General features: G+C 43.8%; 1 long non-coding RNA gene across 1 annotated transcript; it reads right to left on the bottom strand.

Annotated features, from left to right (window-relative positions):
• Window positions 1-4,555: 4,555 nt before the first annotated feature.
• LOC116078570 lies at window positions 4,556-20,934 on the bottom strand. The gene is made up of 3 exons (XR_004113592.1): window positions 20,522-20,934; window positions 13,428-13,593; window positions 4,556-4,763 (listed from the first exon to the last, which is right to left on the bottom strand). It is a non-coding gene; the product is annotated as an uncharacterized LOC116078570 (long non-coding RNA).
• Between the last annotated feature and the right edge of the window lie 4 nt (window positions 20,935-20,938).

Genomic DNA, 20,938 nt, shown 5'->3' with positions numbered 1-20,938 from the left:
TTTTTTTTTTTTTTTTGAAGAATTCCTAAGTTTTATCAAATGTGCCTTTATAACATGTTAACATGGCATATTTTCCTCTTTAAATAGGCTGGTATGGTGAATTTTGTTGACGTGTTTCTAAAATTTGTTGCTTAAAAATTATGTGATTTGAAGTACATTCAGTGGGGGTAGTAGTTGTTGCTTTTCAGCTCAGAATTTCTGCATTTGTTAGTGTAGCCAGGATGGTTCCTGGTTTTGCTTTCTGGCCCCCTGCATCATCTTTCACAAGAGAACTTCTGAGCTGTTTACCTCGGTTGCAGCCTCTTCTGAGGTCCTAATTCCCTCCCACCACTGGGCAGTTAGTTAGTGGACGTGCCCTTTACCCTCCAATTCCAAGCCTACCATGGAAGCCCAGCTGCTGGGGGCATCCACAGCTCCGTGTCAGCACACAGACAAGGCCGCTTTGTGCTCAGATGATGTCATGGGTATGAACGTGACAAGAAAACAAGTGCCTGACAATCCTATCACTGCAATGTACTCCAGAGAAAGAGAACAGACCCAGATTCCTCTTCGGGGGGCAAGGCCACTGCATGGAATGTGACTTTGAAGGCTCTGGGAAGAGCTGGGAACCGGGACGATGACACTGTGGGGTGAACACTTGTTTTGTAAAGGAAACGGAATCCAAGCCCGGTCCTCAACAACAGATAACACGGGAACCTATTGGGAATTGTCCCCCCTCCACATCCTTTAGCATGTCTACAGACCCACTGCTCACCTGCTTGGAAGCAAGCTAAAATTCACAGAATACCCAAGGTAGGGACGTTAATTGGCTTGCCTTCTCAGCCTCCCCTCTGGTCAGCACTGGCCCTTGGGCAACACTGCTTAGATAGCATTGCAGTGCAGTATGATCATGCAAGACTGCCCTTTGAGAATGTTCTTTCAATCCTGATATCTGGAACCTGAAAGCAAACACTGCTCACATTCCCAGCCGTTGGGTTTCTGAACTGTGAGAGCCTCAGGAAGCTTGCACACTGGGCTATGCTTGGTGAAACCCCCATAGTAACCTGAAGACAACATGTGGTAGGCCAAGAGAGTGAGGTCTAGGTAAGGCCCACACCCCTCTGGCATGTCTAGCAGTTGAGGTGTGTATACTGCCAGCTGCTTTCTCCCCAGCAAGAAAATCTGAGCATTCATAATCTTCTGGACTTCAGCCCATACCTGAAGCCCTGGGAACACAGGCCTCTGTGCAGCATCTTCTGAACTCTGGGATACCATATAAGAAGCCCAGACCCCAGGAAGCCAGTAACTTAGTCTCAAGTCAGACCCACAGAAATAGGCAGAGAACATTGGGGACAAATCCTGTGCATGGGTGGTGTCTAAAGTCAAGCCTGTAGCAGCAGGCACTGGGGAGGTGCCCTGTGTGTTAGAACTCTGTGTTCACTGAATTCCGAGTCATCTGACACAATGGGCAGTGAAAGAGACCCCCTTCCTACACAAAGTACACAGACTACTGATGCTTGAACATATAATAAGTTATTTTGTTTTAGTAAATAGTATCTATTTTTTTATTACTATAGCAATACATGTTTGGATGAGTACAAATTAAATAATTTTTGGAAAATAGTTGAAAATCCCTCATTATCCCACAGCTCATAGTACTGCTGTGATCATTCTGGGGGCACCTCTGGTTAGTGTTTCTCACTCTACATAAATTCAGCTGTTTGTTGAGGAACTAACACAACACACACACACACACACACATGCACATACACAACATGAACACACACAAATACACACATATACACATGTGCACATATATGCATATACACACAAACACCTGTGTACACACATATGCACACATAAGAACACAGAGACACATGTGCACACACATACATACACACATGCACCCCCCCACACACACACAGAGACATGCACACACATACACACATGCGCGCACACACACACACACACACACACACTACATTTTCTTCTTACTCCTTCAATCATAGTCCCAAGCCAATTTTCATATCAGGTTTTTTTTTCCTATCTGATAATTTCTAACCAAGATTTATGGTATTTTAAGTAATTCTACAGTTTTTCTATTCCAACCTTAGGTTTAATTTTTCATTTCACACCCACACACACACACACACACACATAAACACACTGATTTTTTTTTCCAAATGCATTTTGGAGATTTGTTTGCTCTCAGTATTTATTGGTAATTAACTAACTACTAGAGAACAAGACAGACGCCACAGGCAGATAACGTTGAAAAGGAGAAGCCATGATTCCACTGTAGGCACAGTACCACTAGCTTTTCTACAAGAGCTACTGTCCCAGAAGTGTGGTGGATGGCACCATGATTCCATGACCTCTGTTTGTTTCTTTGACCCTCCCTGTGGCCACACAGCACTAAGTTTGCCCATCCTTTCATGTCTCGTGCCTCCTTTGCATCTCTATCCTTGTGCTTTCAGACCAGACGTAAAGTATTACATTGCTTCATTTCTAGGAAAATGGATGGAACTGGCCACCATCAGTTTAAGTGAGACCAGACAGACACAGAAGGGTACACAGCACACCTTCTCTACATGTGGAATCCAGATTTAAAGTAAAAATCATGGGAGTACAAGAGGAACCATCTGAGAAGGAAAGACCTCTCAGAAGGAGGGAAGGGAGAGGAGATAAGACATAGCCATGGAGAAATAACCAAGGTAAATTATATTTGAGAGGAGCGGTGCTTCTCAGTGACTCTCATGTTCACACTGTTGTGAGCACTGATGTTAACACGGAAGGCCATAACTTAAACACACACAGTATGGTAGACATGATGGACAACACAGATTCCAAGGACACAGAAGCATTGACTCAAGAATATCCACGTCCCAGGATGACACAAGTCTCATCAAATGCCATAGAAGCTAAGACCACTAAAGGGAAGAATTGATTGCTCCTTTCCATTTAACTGCTATAAAAACCATGGAAAGGAAAACTTGAGTCATTGGGACTATTTTATCTTTACAGACATTTCCAGAGATTTTGACTGCCTATGTTTAAATAGACATATATGTTATTGTTTTATAAGAAAATTAGTTCATATGCTATAAGGTGCATTTTTCTGGTCATTATTTTGGTAATACTTGCCCCTGTTGATAGATACAGACATAACTAATTAAGAAGTCTCCATGTTTTTAATTTTGGCAGTTACACATAGTGATAACTAACTGCTTACAAATTTGACTTGGACAGAGGAGGTTGAGGCATTGGTCATCTCTTGTTCTTCATAAATAGTTAATACTGAAGAGCGTCTGTGTGAGTGCTTCATCAAATGTCTGGATGAATTAAGTGTGAATCCACGGTGTCCTGGGCTTTCTTTTGTGGGGAGCCCTTATTCCTGTTTCTATCTCATTGCTCATTATTGATCTATGTAGGGATTCATATCTTCTTGGTGTTATTCTAGAAATGTACACATCTCCACTAGTCTTCCAATTCAGCTTTCCCACTATCTCCTCGCTGCCCTCTGGATTTCGGCAGTGGCTTCCTCCATTTTCATCTCTAATTGTATTAAACTGGGTCTTTTCTCTCTTTTGGTTAGTTTGGCTGAGCGTCTGTCAGTCTTGATTATTCTCCCAGAGAAGCGCCTCTTTGTTCCGCCAGGCCTTTGTACTGAGCTTTTAGCTTCCGTTTCATTAACTTCAGCTTTGATCGTTATTATTTATTTCCCTTCCCTCTGTCTGAGATTGGCCAGATCATCCCAGTAAGCAAAGCAAACCATTGCCTACAAACAAGCCTGCCATTTTCTCTGCTGTGTGGAATGTGGAGAAGGACCTGAAAGTACAAGGAGACCCAGAGTGTGGAAGGGGAGAGGGAGAAAGAAGGAGGAAGATTAAAATGGCAATAGACGGTGACTGTACTCAATATACATCATATGCATACCTTAGTAAAATTCATGACTTTGCTCATTAATATATGCTAATAAAAATAAGCGTGTTGGAATATACACACATTTTCATTTATAATGTTCCTTGATTATAAGAATGGTATTTAAAATTAAACAACTTGTAACAGTGAATTTTTTAAAAAAAGAATGTAGACAGGACACAGGGCATGCACTCATCCCAAACGCACAACTCAAGGAGCTGACAAAGAGGTACATGACTGCTACTGACTCTCTAGACACAAAATGACTCAAGTGCTGGAGTGCAGCTCAAGGGTAGAGTGCCTGCCTGGTGCATACCAGGTCCTCCGTCCCACGGCCCATGCTGCAAAGAAAAGCAACTGGCCTAAAGAAACAGAGTTCTGCCCATTTGAAGACCCTCTGGTCCTTCCTTCCTTCCCTATTAGCTGTCCCTTTTCAGGGAAGACACTGCATTTCTGCTCACACAGAGGGGTTTCACTGGGACTGTTTCTGACTATGAACTCTCCCAGTGACCTGCATTATAGAATATGGATTCCTTTACTTGGTTTCTCTTGCCAGATTTTATGATCCTGAAATTGATCTAGTGTGGCTTGTAGTTACAATTTGCTCACTTTTATTGCAGTATGGATTCTAAGCGCCCAGACAAGTCTTTTTAGATATCAATGATTATTTATTTCACATAAGTTTGAAGGAGATGAATTGAGGTGTCGAAGGCCAGACCACAAAGCAGGGAAGAGGATTTCCAGCTGCTCTACCAAAAGGATACACTTATTCTTCTCTTAATCTGCATCAATGTGTCTAAACCTCATGTGTAGGCCTCCAGTCAGTGTGGACTTCACCGATTAATCTGTGCTGATCTGAAAAACTATAAAACACATTGTTTTCTGAGCCTTTCAAAGATACATTTTGTTAAGAATGTGTGCAAATGCACCAAACATAAGAGCATTATTTATCATGAACACATTCTTTGGATTCTAAACCCACAACAGTTACATAATTTCTCATCAGCACACCACCGTTGTCAGCACTGTAAAGCCTACATTTGGCTGCTGTTACACTGTGTGATGAACATTAAGATTTGTCTATAAATGCATATGTCATAATGATACTTAACCCTTCTGCCAGTCATTTGAGTTAGGACCTGTTACTGTGCATCATTAAATGACGAGGACATGGGGGCACAAGAAGAAGATACAGTAAGTTACTGAAGGCTGAGCAGCTGGGGAGGTTCAGAACCTAAAGTTGTCCTAGCTTTGGCTCTGGCTTTGGTTCCAGCAGCCATGATTTCAATGCCTACAAAAACTGTCATTAATAGTAATCATGATTTCCTCTTTTTCAGAGTAAAGGTTGATTTGGTCCTATTGCTTGATTTTTCTATGATCTTGGAGATTACCATTGACAAATAGATAAAAATTCATTTCTCTTTCATTTCACTAATAAAATGTAATTATATGGAGAATCCTAGAAGGTGGTCACTGCCAACTTGAGTAGGTTTCTTGAGTCTGTTTCTTGCCAATCTTTCCATCAGTTCATTTCTATAGATAAATTCAAGAAACATTTAAGTTTATTTCAAATGCTTCATACCATAAATTTCTAATGGCCTAATGGACAGAAATTCTAATCTATGTTGAGATGACATTTTCTACATAGGACAATCTCCTTTAACTTGATGATGGGAATCACCCTTTACTCTCTTCAAACATGTCAGTTTTTCCTCTTGGCCACTGCAAATCTTTCTCAGCCATGTTCAGATAAAGCAGGAGGGTTCATGTACTGCCCAGATAACTGGGAAAAAAATCACTTCTTGATAGTTTTTAAAGAATTACTAAGTAACTAGTTAATTCCTCAATACAGTTCAGGCTCTGGCAATTGATAGGAGGATGAAAAGTCAGAGATTGATTCTTTTATTGGATTTACTGAAAATCCCAGATACATTACAAGAAGTCTGCAAATGCCCCCAGTGCACGTCAGCTGTTGACTCTGTGTTAAAAACAGCAAGCTCAGCCAGCCTCTTTCAACAGTCTCCACCTAAATTGCTGTTTTTAAAAGCTGGAGCCTTCCCTGCTAAAGCCAATAGCTGTCACATGATTAATGTGCTTGTGTCTTATTAACTGCTCCGTTACAGAAGCTGTCCAATTCGCAGCCACCCTTTCTGCGGGGACCTTTCTGTAAAAACCTAGTTGAGATCATGCTGTTCTGACTGCGGGCTAGTGCACCTACCACCAAAACATCATAAAGAGCGAAGAATTACTGCTTCCAGTAATCCAGGCCATAAATCAAGCCTCTCAGAGATGTGGTGGGGTGAGGGCAGGAATCACAAGCCATTTCTTGTATTCATATTCAAAAGCCAGTCTGTAACAGCCTATCTCAGAAAGTGTGTGTGTGTGTGTATGTGTGTGTATGTGTATGTATGTGTGTATGTGTATATGTTTATATGTGTGTATATATGTGTGCATGTGTATGTATATTTACATGTGTGTATGTATGCATGTGTGTATGTGTGCATGTGTGCATATGTGTGTATTGTGTGTATGTGTGTATGTGTACATGTGTGTATATATATGTGTTTATTGTGTGTATGTGTGTGTATGTGTCTGTGTGTGTATATATGTGTATGTGTGTGTATGTGTCTGTGTGTATGTCTGTGTGTATATATGCATATATGTGTATGTATGTGTGTGTATATATGTGTATGTATATGTGTGTTTATGTGTATATATATATGTATGTCTGTGTATATATGAATATGTTTATCTATATATATATGTGTGTGTGTATGTATATGTGTGTATGTATGCATATATGTGTATGTATGTGTGTATATGTGTGTATGTCTGTGTTTATGTATGAATATGTATATATGTATGTGTATATGTCTATGTGTATGCATGTATGTGTGTATCTGTGCATGTGTGCATGTGCATATATGTGTGTATATATGTGTATGTATATGTGTGTATATATGTGTATATATGTATATATATGTATATATATGTATGTCTGTGTATATATGAATATGTGTGTCTATGTATATATATATATATGTGTGTGTGTGTGTGTATGTATATGTGTGTGCATGTCCATTGTGTGTGTGTACCATATGTGTGTGTGTATAAATTATGTGTGTGTGTATGTATGTGTGTGGTCAGTATGAGTGGCAGAGCTGGGGAGGACAAAAGAAATCTCAGTTAAGTCTTTCAGAATGCTGTGATCTTATCAAGCCCTTCCTTGCTCTAACAGTATCTCAAGACTGTTAAAAACTGTCACCTTATCTATGTGGTGGCATCACCCACCACTGAGCTTATCTGAACCCAGCTGCCTTAGGAGGAGGATGCAGTGTGTCACGACCTTGATTTCTTAGCACCTGACCTTAATATCTAATCAGCTGCACATGGCAGTGAAGCCACTCAGAGATGTCACATAGACCCCTCTGGCGACTAGAGATTCAAAAGATGTTTACTTCATTTACCCTTCAGAGACATCTCCAGTCAACAGAGCAGAACCGCCTCACCCTTCCCATCTGCGCCCTGTGCCCTTCAAGGGTTAGCATGGAGTTTGAAGTCCTGGATGCCCTTTCAGTTGAAAATAATTTGTACCCCTTTGGGTCAGTGATAAAAATGATCTATGTTTGTCCTGAGACTCGGGGAGAGCCTTCAACTTGGACATGAAAAAGCATTAACAACTCCTGGCATGTGCAGTGTTTAAAACACAAAACATTCCCCTCCAGAAACAACTAATATAAAGTCTCTAACACAGAGTAGATGTGCATATCCATATGTTATACAAACACCCCTACATATACACAATGTATGCACAGCACAATCCTTGTACAAGCTCTTAACAAGCTTCAAAAGGAGGCCTAAACATTTATTATCCAAATCAAAGTGAGACCTTAAATATATGAGACAATACAAAAAGATGTCAGTTATGAAAGTGTTATTATATTAAAGATGACAGAGAAGGACCTGGGATTTCTCCTTCAGCACCCACTTTGGACTCACATTTACTCCCTTGACCCCGAGACAGAAGTCACTGTGGGCTGGGCAGCTCGACTCAGCCTCAAGGCTAGCTGTTTTCATTCTGGTTCTTACAAGGTCACCAGGCATAAGTGTCCCAACATCCTGATACTCCTGCGGCAGGAGAGAGACCTGGCTAGTACCCCCTCTGTGCTGTGCTCAGGTACCTGGTCTATTGCAGCCAAACAGAGATCTTGCAGGTTAATAATTCCTGAGAGCACTGTTTCTGGTCTCTTTAATAAACCATGTTGCTCCTTCATTTTTAGGAAAGAACAGGGCTAGGGGAGAGAAGAGCTCACCCTCTTACTGCTTGAATTCTCTTCCCTCTTCTCCTGAACACGGCCAGGCGACCAGTTCTCTCCCAATCTTGTAATCATTTGAAATCTAGGAGAGGGTTCTATGAGGCCTCTTTTGCTTTCTCTTGCATGTTACTCCCACATATCACCGGGTTCCTCCCAGTGCCCTCACTTATGTGTCTACAAAAACAGCATCACTCCGTCTCTCCCTCTCCCTCTCCCTCCCTCCCTCCTTCCCTCCCTCCCTCTCCCTCCCTCTCTTCCTGTCTCTCTCTCTCTCTCTCTCTCTCTCTCTCTCTCTCTCTCTGTGTGTGTGTGTGTGTTTGTGTGTGTGTGTGTGTGTGTGTGTGTGTGTGTGTGTTGTCTCAGTGTGTGGCTGGAGCTGTAATCTCTGCACAGGAGGGTAGCTGACCTTGTTCTCTGATGTGATAAGAATCAGCAGGTACAGAGGCGAGGACCTGGAGCCCATCACTGCCCAGTGCCCAAGGTTCAGCTTAGCAGATACTTATGCAGACCCTGCCCACTGCGCCCACCACTGGGAAAGTCTCTCAGCAAGCTTCCATAAGCCCTGAGTCCAGTGTCCCTTCGTGGGTCACGCACAAATGACTCCACACAAATGACTTCCAAGACAGACTTGACCTGCATACCTATTTATTTATTCTTATTCTCAATTGACAAAAGCAATTGTATAGCCATAGGGTACAACATGAGGCTGTGACAGTCCACACAGGCACACACAGAACAGTGTGATTTGAGCAGGCTAACAAGCATAGCTGCTACTTATTTTTACATTGTGAAACATCAGAAACTTACTTTCTCTGCTAATTTGAAATGTGTACTACATTCCAATTAATTATCACTACAATGCATTACAGTAGATCTCAAAAAGCTTTTGAGTGTCTGAGCCTTAGCCCCTGAGTGATTCATCTTAACAGCCAGAACCCTCAGGAGACATCTGTACTGAAGAGCACTGGACCCTGTGACCACTGGCATGCCCCTCCTCCTTGAATTAATTACCAGGTTTTCTCAGCTCTTTTGCCAAGGGTCCTGGGACTTTATACCCTGGATGTCACCCTGCTGTGTGTTTCCACACCTGTGTGTTTGTACACCTGTGTGTTTGCACACCTGTGTGTTTCTGCACCTGTGTGTTTGCACACCTGTGTGTTTCTGCACCTGTGTGTTTGCACACCTGTGTGTTTCTGCACCTGTGTGCTTGCACACCTGTGTGTTTATACAGCTGTGTGTTTGCACACCTCTGCGTTTCTGCACTGGAGTTCTGTACTTAGCAGCGTTGTCTTTCTTCCAATGTTCTCTAACCTTTGCTGCTTCTCTCATGGTCAGATCTAGCTACCAAGCACTGGTGCCAGCTAGAGAAGGATCATCACATACTGAGTTTCTCTTTGTTGCCAGAGTGGTCTCCAAATGTCCCCACATGTATATCCAAGGTCTCCAGATGAAAGGAGGAAGAGGGCTCTGTAACCTGGCCAGCACTTGCAGCTGCCTGGTGCTTCTGCTCCAGGAGATTGCATGACCCTGTCTGTTGCAGTGCTGAGCCCCCTGGAGCTCTGGACTAAACGAAGCTAGATAATGACCTAGAAAGACAGCAGCCTCACCACCCCCCAACCCCACCCCTAGCTCTGTACAATGCCTCCTATCTGAGCAGGAAGAACAATAGCAAGTCCCCTACCTGGGGACCCCAGAAAAGTAAATCAGATATGCTCTTAAAGGGAAAAAAAACCCTCAGAATAGATGCATAGCCTCAAGAACACAAATGTCAAATTCCAGAAGGAGAGCTTCGTGTGTCAGTGGGAAAAGTCCGAGCTGCTCGAAGCTAACTCGATCGGATCACAGAGAGAGCAGCTTCTCCACATGCTCACATGATGATGCAAGCATGCCAATATTAGCAGCAGACCCTGGGCAACTATACTTGCAGTGGTGTGTAAACTGCTCATGGGAGCACACTGTTCTGCTGTGACTTTATATTAATCTCTGCCCTCTGGATGGTCACGGGGTGTCACATGCGCTATAATTAGATTTTACAAATGTGTGCGTGAAGGAAGTGGTATAATTGAGGTAATCTATCAGACACCCAACCACATCCTTCAGAAAAGAACCCAAACATACACCCTGGCCAATTCCTCATGCTGTCCTTGAAGGGCAGAGATGCCAGAGCCTATTTTCCACATTGAAATCAGCCCCGTAAAGTTTCGAGCCTAGGGCACACGTCTTGGGAAAGACAGAGGGACCTTAGCCTCTGACTTTGCATTTACACTTGCTCACAAATGGAGAGCTGTGTGAGGCTCAGATAAGGGGTGTTTAAACAGTTAGATCAAGTGCACTAGAGTCCCGGAAGTAGATTAAGGCCAGGCGAGTTGAGCATCTAGCAAAGCTCTTCACGGTTTTTAGCACGGTCCACCGAAGAGCTAGCTTTTCACCTCAAGACACTGGTTTTCAATGCCCATTTCTAAAAGAAAGAGGAAGAGGCTCAAGGAAGCTGACAGGAAGTGCAGGCCAAGGCAAATACCACCCCACCCTATGCAACCCCACCCCCAGGCCCAAGTTCTGCTTCCCAAAGACTCAGTCATCTGGCTTCCACAGTGAAGACACAACCTTGGGTCCTAATTCCAGATGTTCCTGCTGTGAGCTGCAGCTCTGCAGTCAGTGCATTCTCCCTCCCCTCCAAGATTACCAGAGCCTCTTTACCACATCTCTAGGCTGGATCCTTCTCCCATCAACTGCGGGCTTGGCTATGGATCACTTTGGCCACTGGAGCTCTAAAGAGCAGCTCAACCTAGATTTAAGACCTACACCCTCACGGCTACTACTTCTGCTGTTCTGTAGGCCTCTTATCATCCTGGGTGCCCCCCAGAATAATCCAACAGGAAGATGTAGACCGAGGCTGAAGTCCCCATCACCTATCCAAGCTCCGTACTCACTCCTGTCTGAAGTCATCCGGGCAGACTGAAAAACCCAAATCAGCTCAGCCTTACGTGAGTTAGGTTAACTGTAGCTGGTTTTTAGCCACTCAACCCTCATTAGGAGGGTTGTTAAAAGCAATTGGTAGCACACATCCTAATTTCTTAAGCCTCCTCATCTCCAGTCTCCAAATTGAAACAATAAAAGTGTTTCTCTAAGAGGGAAGTTGAGAGTGTAAAGGAAGGCCAGTCTTGTCATGCTCAGCATGACAGACCCTTGAATGCAGTCTACAGTGTGCACTGTAATGGACAGAAGGTTTGCTTAATACATGTGAGGTCCTGAGTTTAATCCACGGCTCTATATAACCTAGGTAAGGTGGCAGGCACACGTTTGTCATTCCAGAACTCAGGCACAGAGCCAAGAGGAACAGAATCTCAGAAGTATGGGGTCATCTCCTGCTTCATGATGAATACACGACAACCTTGGTCTACCTGAGATCCTGTCCCTAAAAAACAAAAATAAATAAAGCAGATGATGGCTTAAATGCAAAAGCAAGCAACACTTCAAAGTTTCTGAGTTTTGAATAAAACTGTTTGGCCCATAAGGAATATAAGCTTCGATATTTAAGACTTAGTTAGACTAATTACAAACAACGACAAAGAACTAACGTCAATCTTCCATCCTCTAAGTCTACTGAGACCAGAGTCATGGAGGGCTGTTGGGGTGAACACAGGGCCCATTTCCTACACCCCAGCACTGAACATGGGCTGTGAGGTAGGTGGAGACTTGGGTAGCCAGGCCTCTTGTGTGTCTCTGAAGGCAGAGCAGGAGGCTGGCAGCAGTTCCTCCCTCTCCAAGCAGGTAGGGAAACCTGGTATGTGTATGACCCGTGATTTTCAGACAATATATGGTGCAGGTAGAACCAACTGGAATACTGGAGGATGGTTTATAAGCAGTCCTGATAGGGAGCTAGAAGGAATCTGCCATAAGCTACAACATGAGTCACGGAAGAGGCAGCAGTTGCTGCCTGAGGATGGCGAGGTTCTAAGACCACTGTCTCCACCTGCCAAAAGCGCTCTCTCTGCTCTACTCCACCTGCGAGGCCTGAACCACAGAGAACTGTCTAAGGAATAGAAGGCAAGAGAAAGAGAGAAAACAAACCCAATGGCCACCTCCCCACTTGTAGCCTATGGATGCGTACGAGCTGGGGTGAAGGCAGCCTTCCTGATGCCTAAATCAGAATGCTTCCTATTTCTCTAAGGTACTCAGCCACAGTTTGAATGGAGAGAAAGGGATAGTAAATCAAGGTGGACTGATAAAGCAAAGTCATGGTGTGTGTGTGGGGGGGGAATAGACAAAGAGACACAGACACACAGAGAGAGGCAGAGCAGACACACAGAGGCAGAGAGAATACCCCATTCAGCAGTGGGCATCAACAGAGAATTACGAACCAGGAGTGTAACTGGGTCTGACTGCACAGGAGTCTCAAGCCATGTGGATATTCTTTTTTGGCATTGTACAAAGCTGAGGAATTTTATTATTACAAAGGCTGTCAGTGAGGTCTCTTACTTTGCAAATAAATGGGGTTCAAGCATGCTCTTCCGACTGTGAGACTGAAGCTTTTGCATGTGGGGCTGTAACTCCAGTAAGCATAACTCTCATTTGGGAAGTCCTTATAAAACCTAGGGAGAGTACAGTTTGCAGAGAGAGAGAGAGAGAGAGAGAGAGAGAGAGAGAGAGAGAGAGAGAGAGAGAGAGAGAGAGAGAGGAGCCTGGAGTCCAGTGATGGGAGACAGAAATGGGAGGGAGGGGTCCTGGAAAACCACATGTTGAGCCCCAGAAGAAGGAGACATAATAATTAAGGGGAGGAGCCCAGTCAGGGACAGCCTAGAAGCGGGAGTTTATTAGAGAACTATCAATGAGCCATTGAGGGAGCTTCAGGAGAACCTTCGAGAACAACGGTTCTTAACCTGTGGGTCTCAACACCTTCAGGGTCAGATCAACCCCTTTCACAGGGGTCACCCAAGACCACCAGAAAACACAGATATTTATGTTACAATCCATAACAGTAGCAAAACTACAGTTATAAAGTAGAAATGAAAATAATTTTATGGTTGGGGGTCACCACAGCACGAGGAGCTGCATTAAAGGGTCGCAGCATTAGGAAGGCTGAGAAACCCTTCTCTAGAAGGTTCCACGTGATTTCCCAGGAAAAGTCTCACAAATGTGCCAAGGTGAGACTTGTCACCTTTCCGATTAGAGTAAAGAGAACTGGGTGTGCTGGAGACAAAACAGATTTACCTTTTGCGGGGACTCTTAGTTTAGAATTCAGGGCAGTCTTTCCTGTCCAGGTGAGAAGAAATTCAGGTAGCCAGAGTCAGAGGAAAAAGTTGGAGTGCCCAGTGAGGCTGTACACTTTAGCCGCGGAGCTTACACGTTGCCAAGAGAGTTTGTATGAGCTCAATACCTGAAAGAGGTGAGAAGGAAGGAGTTCTAACCAGCCAAATTCTGTTAAACAGCACCGAGAGCCTGGGCGGCCACAACTGCTGGAGACAATATAACTGGAACTCTGTTCAGTGTATGTCAAACAAAAAAAAAAAAAATTACAGAAAGTTGTTTTGTTTTCAGAATGGGGTGTGCTTCCAGTGTGGAAAAAAACAGTCATCTAGTATGTCTAACGTTTGTAGATTTGCTCTCATCCATATTTGCGTATCACACTGTCCTGAAGGGACCACATGCAGAAAGCAAGCACATTGACTGGGGAGACTGAAAAATCAGGACAGACTTCAGAGGAGGCTTGTCTGGGAGTTCTACTGGAATTCTCTGTCCTTCTCCTCTCCTGAGGTTTACAGGAGGACCTCGCTGGAATGGTCATTTGGGATCCAGCCTCAGCAGGGAGGTGTTGTGCATGCGCCTCAGTGACATAAGGCGCTGAGGAGATGAGGACTAGCTTGAGGAGTTAGTTGTATCTTCTGACTGAAGCCTTGCGTTTCCTAAAGGCCAGAATCCTTATGGAATGAAGGAGTAAAGGAAGCCATCCCATGGGCTCTGTGTGACCCTAATAATGCTGATCGTCCATACCATGCTTCATGGAATTAAACAATAGAGAATGCCAGCTGTGTCATTCCTGCAAGAACAAAGCTGGGGACACACTCATTGAACCGTGCCCCCTGAGGGACAATCTCGGACACTCTCTTCTAAAAGCTACTAGAGAACGGGTCAATACTTGCTTTCTGAACTAAAATCTGGGTCATACATTGAAGCATTTTCATTGATACAAGAAGTAGGAACCCACAATAGAGAAATGGCAAGATTGGATCAGGCAAGGGAGGCTAGTGACTAAAATATAATCTGAACAGTCAAAGCTGTTCAAACAGAAACCAAGCAGAAATAACACCTTCCCGTGAAATGTCACATGTTTTCTAGCGAATCCCCCCATTTTTTATCACGCTCGCAAAGTGGTTATGCGCCTACCCACAGCCCCTGATGGAGACATTTTAAATAGGAAACCATCATCATCGTGGAACACAGCGGTGCCTTCTTGTCTTTCTGGGAGGAGCTGGGCCTCACAGTAGGGTGAAAAGGTCTCCTCCTCTACACACAATAGGGACTTGGTTCCCCCTTGAGCTCAGAATATGGGCAATTCTTAAGCCGTGCTTACCAAAACTGCACGTAGTTAAAGAATGTGCTTGGGCACTGAGGAGAAATGATCTTCATAAAACCCGGATCTCATGTAAAGCACCAAGAAAGTAAGAACACACAAAAAATAAACAAAAACACCAACGAGTAATTTAAAAAAAAAATTACTGGAAAAAAGTAAAAAGTCCATGGCCAAAAGAATTAAGAGAAAAGTGTTAACTGAAAATGTTTCACTTGGCCAACCCTGAGAAGCTCAAATACGTTAAAAAGTTACATCTCATTACACTGGATCCACCATTCCTAACATTTACCTGCGAGAAAACCCTTTTATGAATGACTACTATCAACATAAAGAATATTTTCCTAGGAATCACTAATTAGCTAAACAAAGGATGATTGATTTAAATGGACCTATGTTTTTCTTTCTCAGAAACCTTTCAAAAGGAAAAGATATGTTTTTGAAACAATAATCCAGATTATATTGATTCATACCATGCGCTGAAGCCAGCCATGTACTTTCTAAGCCATTGGTTGTGCTTGCTGCCTGCTGGACTCCAGTCTTTGGGAGGGGCCTTTGGCTCCAGTGGGAAGTCCAGCCCCCAACACTTCCAGCAGGGGGCTCTGTCCCCCAGCACAGACTCTGAAGTGCTAGACAGTTCAAGGTTAAGATGACTCCACAAATATGAAGCCAGAGACATGGTCTGGGCACTAGGACAGTGCTGTATAAATGTGTGATCGTGGTTCAGGAATGTGGCCATGAGGAGAATCTGTGCTGAAATCTTATTATTAGGCCTTATCGTGTGTGCGATTTTATATCCAAAGGGGTGGGAGTGGTAATACGCAAGGAGCCAAAGAGTCTATTTTATGAAATAACCATCAAATGAGAGGGCTCACATTAAAAAATACTGAAAGATTTGACGGCTTCCCTAAATGACTGACAACACAGAAGTGCCAGTTTTCCATTAAAGAAAATAGTGTGGGAAAGAGAAAACGTGAAAGTAAAAGTTGGAGATAAATGGAAATGAATTAGTTCTCCTGAGAGGACAGACTGGATTTTTGCGAAAGCGATTTCTACAATTAGGGGAATGGTGGTGTTTAGAAGAAGCTGTACTCCGGGGGACCAGCAGTCTGGATGACTTTTCCCTTCGACACGTTTATCTTCAGCCCCCGCTCTATCTCCCCATGCAGGGGATCAAATCAAAAAGCCCTTTAGATTCTTACGGTTTGAATTATTGTAACTAAATAAAAATATTTGGTTCAAAGTTTAGGCAGTACCACTCTGAGCAAGAAAGATTAGAAAGAGAGTAAGCAGCCATGCCAACCCCAAGCTGCAAAACAGAAAACTGACACAGGCCGCTTCTTGTTCTTGCTTTATTTCAGAGGTTGATGGACTCTAGAAGGGGCCCTCATCCCCAATGGGAGAGAGACTGTCTCCCGACAGGTGCAAGTGGCTAATGAATGATGGCATTTGCAAGAGAGTGGAACAACCTATTCCCTTCCCAGCCCTAAGAGGCTTTATGTGTAATGCACAAAACACAGGCGCAGGACTCATGTCATGAGGGAGGCTGTCAGGCCTGTGCCATTCCTCTATTGAAACACCATAACTCTGTCTATAAATAAAACAGTCTATGCTCAAATTTCCACATGATCCTGTGCTGAGGATTCTAAGAATGTGAATCACTTTGTCCCTCATTAAATATCAACATTATGTGAAGATGCCGTTATCTTTTGAGTTGTATTTGTATTAACTTTTCATCTTCTTAGAGAATGTTCCTGGCGGAATGAGCCCCCGGGGCACTTGCCGTGAACTGCTAGTAGAGGTCAAGGGTGGAGAGAACACTGTGTAATGTAAGTACTTAGTCTCCTACAAGGGCAACATTCACTGGGGCTCATTCTCAGCCCCTCCTCTTCATGGGGAATGTGATTTCAACAGAGGCCAGGCGAGGAACGTCCACTCCCCCAGGCATACCTCGCCCGAGCAAGGCCACATGGGAGCTATTTCTAGCAGCTAATTATGAGGTACTGGAATAACAACCCTGGATAAAGGGAAGAGATATCCACAGAGCTCATGTGAAGAGCATGCTTGCCACTTGCCAGCCCCTAGCTGGCCAAACCCAGCTTGGAGATGGGGGTGCTTTGGATGGAAAGAGACCAAGCATGAGTCTTTGAAGTTTACAGCACAGTGGTAATAACTGTGGGCTCAAAACAAGCAACTGTTCCACAGAGCCAGTCCAGCTCAGACATCGCAAATAGAAAGGGCCCTAAAATATCAGCCCAAGAAAGACATGCTGGCAACATTTGAGGGCACACTTCAAGAGACTACACGTAGGATCCACCACTACACTCCTGGCTCCAAGGTGGCCGAGTCACTCAGCATGAGGCTGTAGGGTGCTGAGCTGCTCTGTCATGTGAGCAAACGGTTCTTGGAATCAGGTCCTTACGCAGCTCGGAGAGACCCAGAGGGGCCTAAGAAAGGCAGATCTAAGCAACTAGACAGGTTTACACACTCCAGGTCTAGAGTGCTTTGTTAAAACACAGAATAATGTGACTAAGCAAGGATCTCGTATTCAGCCATGCTGGAACTCTGTCTCGCAGCGTGAATGAGGATTTGTTTAAACATGTGGCTAAAGGTATTTGGGGGTTGTTAACCTCCTCCATGAGCAAAGTAATTGTGCATTTAAATGTTAAGACTCTTAAAAATAACCTTTCTACGGTGACCCCCATACCAACCCTTCCAGGCTCCTGGGAGCACTCTGTAGGGATGTAGGGGTATGATCATGGGGTTTAGCTGTTTAGCATAACTGAGACCAGATCTGTGTGCACAGTGGCATTTCAAAACCCACTCCATAGTTCCTCTCCTCCATAGGCCTTGGAGTCTTTTTCTTGACTTCGTACCCCCCCACCCCGCCACACACACACACACACACACACACACACACACACTCCCTTTGTTCTCATGGTTTTATTATTTCTAGTGCAGAACCTTTGCAGTGAACACCTGGGACACACAGCAAAAGAAGTCTCTGGATCAAGAAAGGAAGGACAGAAAGGAGAGCAAGAGGCCCCAGGGCCTCCTTTCTATCCTAGACCGATTCTGTTTCCAAAAGTAACATTGAGAAACCCCAAGCCTCTGGAGCCAACATCATCTTCTCTCTTATTGCCATGCAAAATTGGAATTTCTTCTCAGGGCCCCAAGTCATAAGTCTCCGTGTGGCCATATGAACTTCAAAGCATTTAAATTTCTTATGGATTTTACATGATTAAATGTGTGCAGCCTACTGAATATTGCATATGAGAGTAAAGAAAGACATTCTACTGAGAAAGGCATTCATAATGGCTTTGGGTACATATCAAGAAACTGGCTAGGGTAGTAAACCCCTTGACATTACCCTTTTCAAATTCTTTAGTTTATACTCAGGACTATGGTCACTGATGACATGAAAAAGATGCACAGTAATCTTTCTCTAAATTAGGGGCATTTTAGTTAGGTTAACCTGAAAAACTGTAAACTCCAAACTAGTTATTTATTATACATGCTACAGAGTCTGTTCTGCCATTTCAGACAAAAGAGTGAAGGGAAGTAATTCAGTTACTTTTATCTTTGGGCCTCTGGGGCTGCTCTCCACTCTTAAATATACGGTGTGTGAAGCGGGGAGGGCTGCAAGACTGCAAAGGTTCTTAGCATGCCCAAACTACGCATCCCGTTTTCAATCTGAGTTCACAGTCAATATAGGATCATCAATTTTGAGAATCTCAACAATTTAGAACAATTTGATCCAAGTATAAATGTGTCAAAAGCTTGGAAGATGTTCCAATCATCTATGTGTCCCAAGATAGAGACAGTGACAAGAACAACAGCCAAAAAAAAAGGACTTAAATAAACTTTAAAAACAAACAAACCACAGTTAACTAGCTAAGTGCCATAGAATTAGTGAAGTTAATAAAATATCAAAAATATTGTCGGAAGGAACAAACCAAAAACTGAAACATATAAAAATGAACTTGGGAAAGAAGAAAGTGAAAGGTAGATAATTAGGTAGACCTAGCTGGAAACCCTTCCTACCACAATAGATCACTAGTGAGACCGCACCATTCCAGGCAAGGACCAGTCTCTCAAAAATGAAACAGGGACCAAAGGATCGAATTATACCCACTTCACTCTAGAACATTCCAATAGCCGGAGAAAATAGGCTTTTTTCCCCCAGTTTTTCAAGACAGGGTTTCTCTGTGTAGTCCTGACTGTCTGACTGTCCTGGAACTTACTCTGTAGACCAGGCTGGCCTCGAACTCAGATAATCAGCTTGCCTCTCTGAGAAAATCTTAAGGGAAACCTATAAGCATTGGTAAACCAGTGACTGGCATGTTGACTCACTTCCAAGTGACCAGTGAAGGGCACACAGTGAAAGGGACTCACTCTGGACACAGACTCTTCTTGCTTTCAGCACCTAAAAGTGGACTATGAGGAGTGTGCCCACTTGACTCTTCTCCTGCCTCTGGCTGCTCACAAGACCAACACTGCATCTTCCAAAGTCCATATAAGAACTCTCTACAAACAGATATGTCTGGTTATGTTCTGAGAATGAAGGTGGGAGCTGCTGGCTGTTGATTCCCCTCTGTGGGCTGGTCCCGAATGCCTGATGGTTTTATGTAAATGCAATTTGTTGAAAACATTTCCAAAGGGCAGGGGGAGGGCAACCCACAGAAATGACTAGTGACTAAGGGTATTCTGCTGATGTCTTTTTGGCTCTGTAAATCAGCTACCCGTCTAGAAAACTCCAATACATAAAAAGCAACTCTGGGTGTGTGGAGGGTAGTACTGGTAACTGAGGTTTGACAGTTCTGAGGCTGGGGGTTACTTAATCAAAACCCTTGGTCACGGTAGACTGGATTCGCAGCATCATCAAAGTGGATTGCATCACTGCATGAATTGGGGTAATGTACCTGGCCTTAGAATAGTGCCCAACAACTGTTCTCTCAGTCTAGGGCTGGGGACCACAGAAATTGCTTTATGCTATAGCAAAAGAATGCATGAGTTGTTTGTTTCTCAGATCTATTTATTTTTATTTATATGAGAGTTTTCCCCAGGGTATGTCTGTGTACCATATGGTATTTGGTATACCATATAGTGGTATTTGATCCTCTAGATCCTCTAGTAGTTACAGATGGTTGTGAGCTGCCGTGTGGGTGCTGGGATTCGACTCCAGTCCTCTGGAAGAGCAGCCACTTAGCCACTGAGCCATCTCTCTAGCCCAGAGCATTCAGTTTGGTAGTGTGTGGCTCAGCTTGGGACTTGATCTCATAAAGTCAAATGAAACCTAGATTGTGCGGCAACTGTTGACTGGCTAATGAGTCAGAGGCATCATTGTCCCCAAATTGCCCATGGGACATCACTGCTCTCTTCCAGGCCTTCACCACCATCAACCACACACATGTGTCTGATCTGTATTCTGACCATACTATTCCTATTGAAAACCTTCAGAAGACTCCAGCATTTCATCTACAGGGAGAAATATAACTAACCCTAATGAAGCTTTACAAGCTTGTCCTCAGCTAAGAGTCTAGGCTCTTCAACCTCATGGCTCCCTGTGCTGAACTTCAAAGTCTGAGAACTTCTGCTCATGCAATGCCACAAACTCAGTGTCACCTCATAAAGTTGTGGATTGCCAGGCACTTCTTTTCCTCTGCTTTAAGTTTCCACCTTTCCTACTTCTGAACATCACCCTCTTTCCCCTGGTATTAGATACAATTAATCTCACCTGTCTGCTTCTTGAAGCCTTCTAACCATATGGAGAGGCTGGATGTAGAGGAGCTCCCGTTATGTAACGAGGACACGGTATTCTCATGGTCACTGCACGTCCATGGGCAGGCAGACTGTGCTCTTTGATAGACAGGGACAATTGCTTACCTTTTCCTGTGCTCCATAGCTCATGCACAGAGAGTACTTACTGGCACTTATTAAAGGAACAGAACGATGCTCACAGGCTTGCGAGTGTAATTAAGGCCAACGGTGCTCCACTTCGCAGCGTGAAGAGCAGACCTTTGTGTCTTTCTGTGAGTCTGCAGCCCTCCCTCCATGGAATGGTAGACCCAGATAGACTACACGTCCTTTCAAAACGCCTGAGGGTACAGCTTCCCTTCCTCACATTGGGTAATGCATCAAAGCAAGGAGTGCA

Source organism: Mastomys coucha, unplaced genomic scaffold (assembly GCF_008632895.1).
Source record: "Mastomys coucha isolate ucsf_1 unplaced genomic scaffold, UCSF_Mcou_1 pScaffold5, whole genome shotgun sequence".
Lineage (NCBI taxonomy): Eukaryota > Metazoa > Chordata > Mammalia > Rodentia > Muridae > Mastomys > Mastomys coucha.
This window is presented reverse-complemented; position numbering and strand designations above follow the sequence as displayed.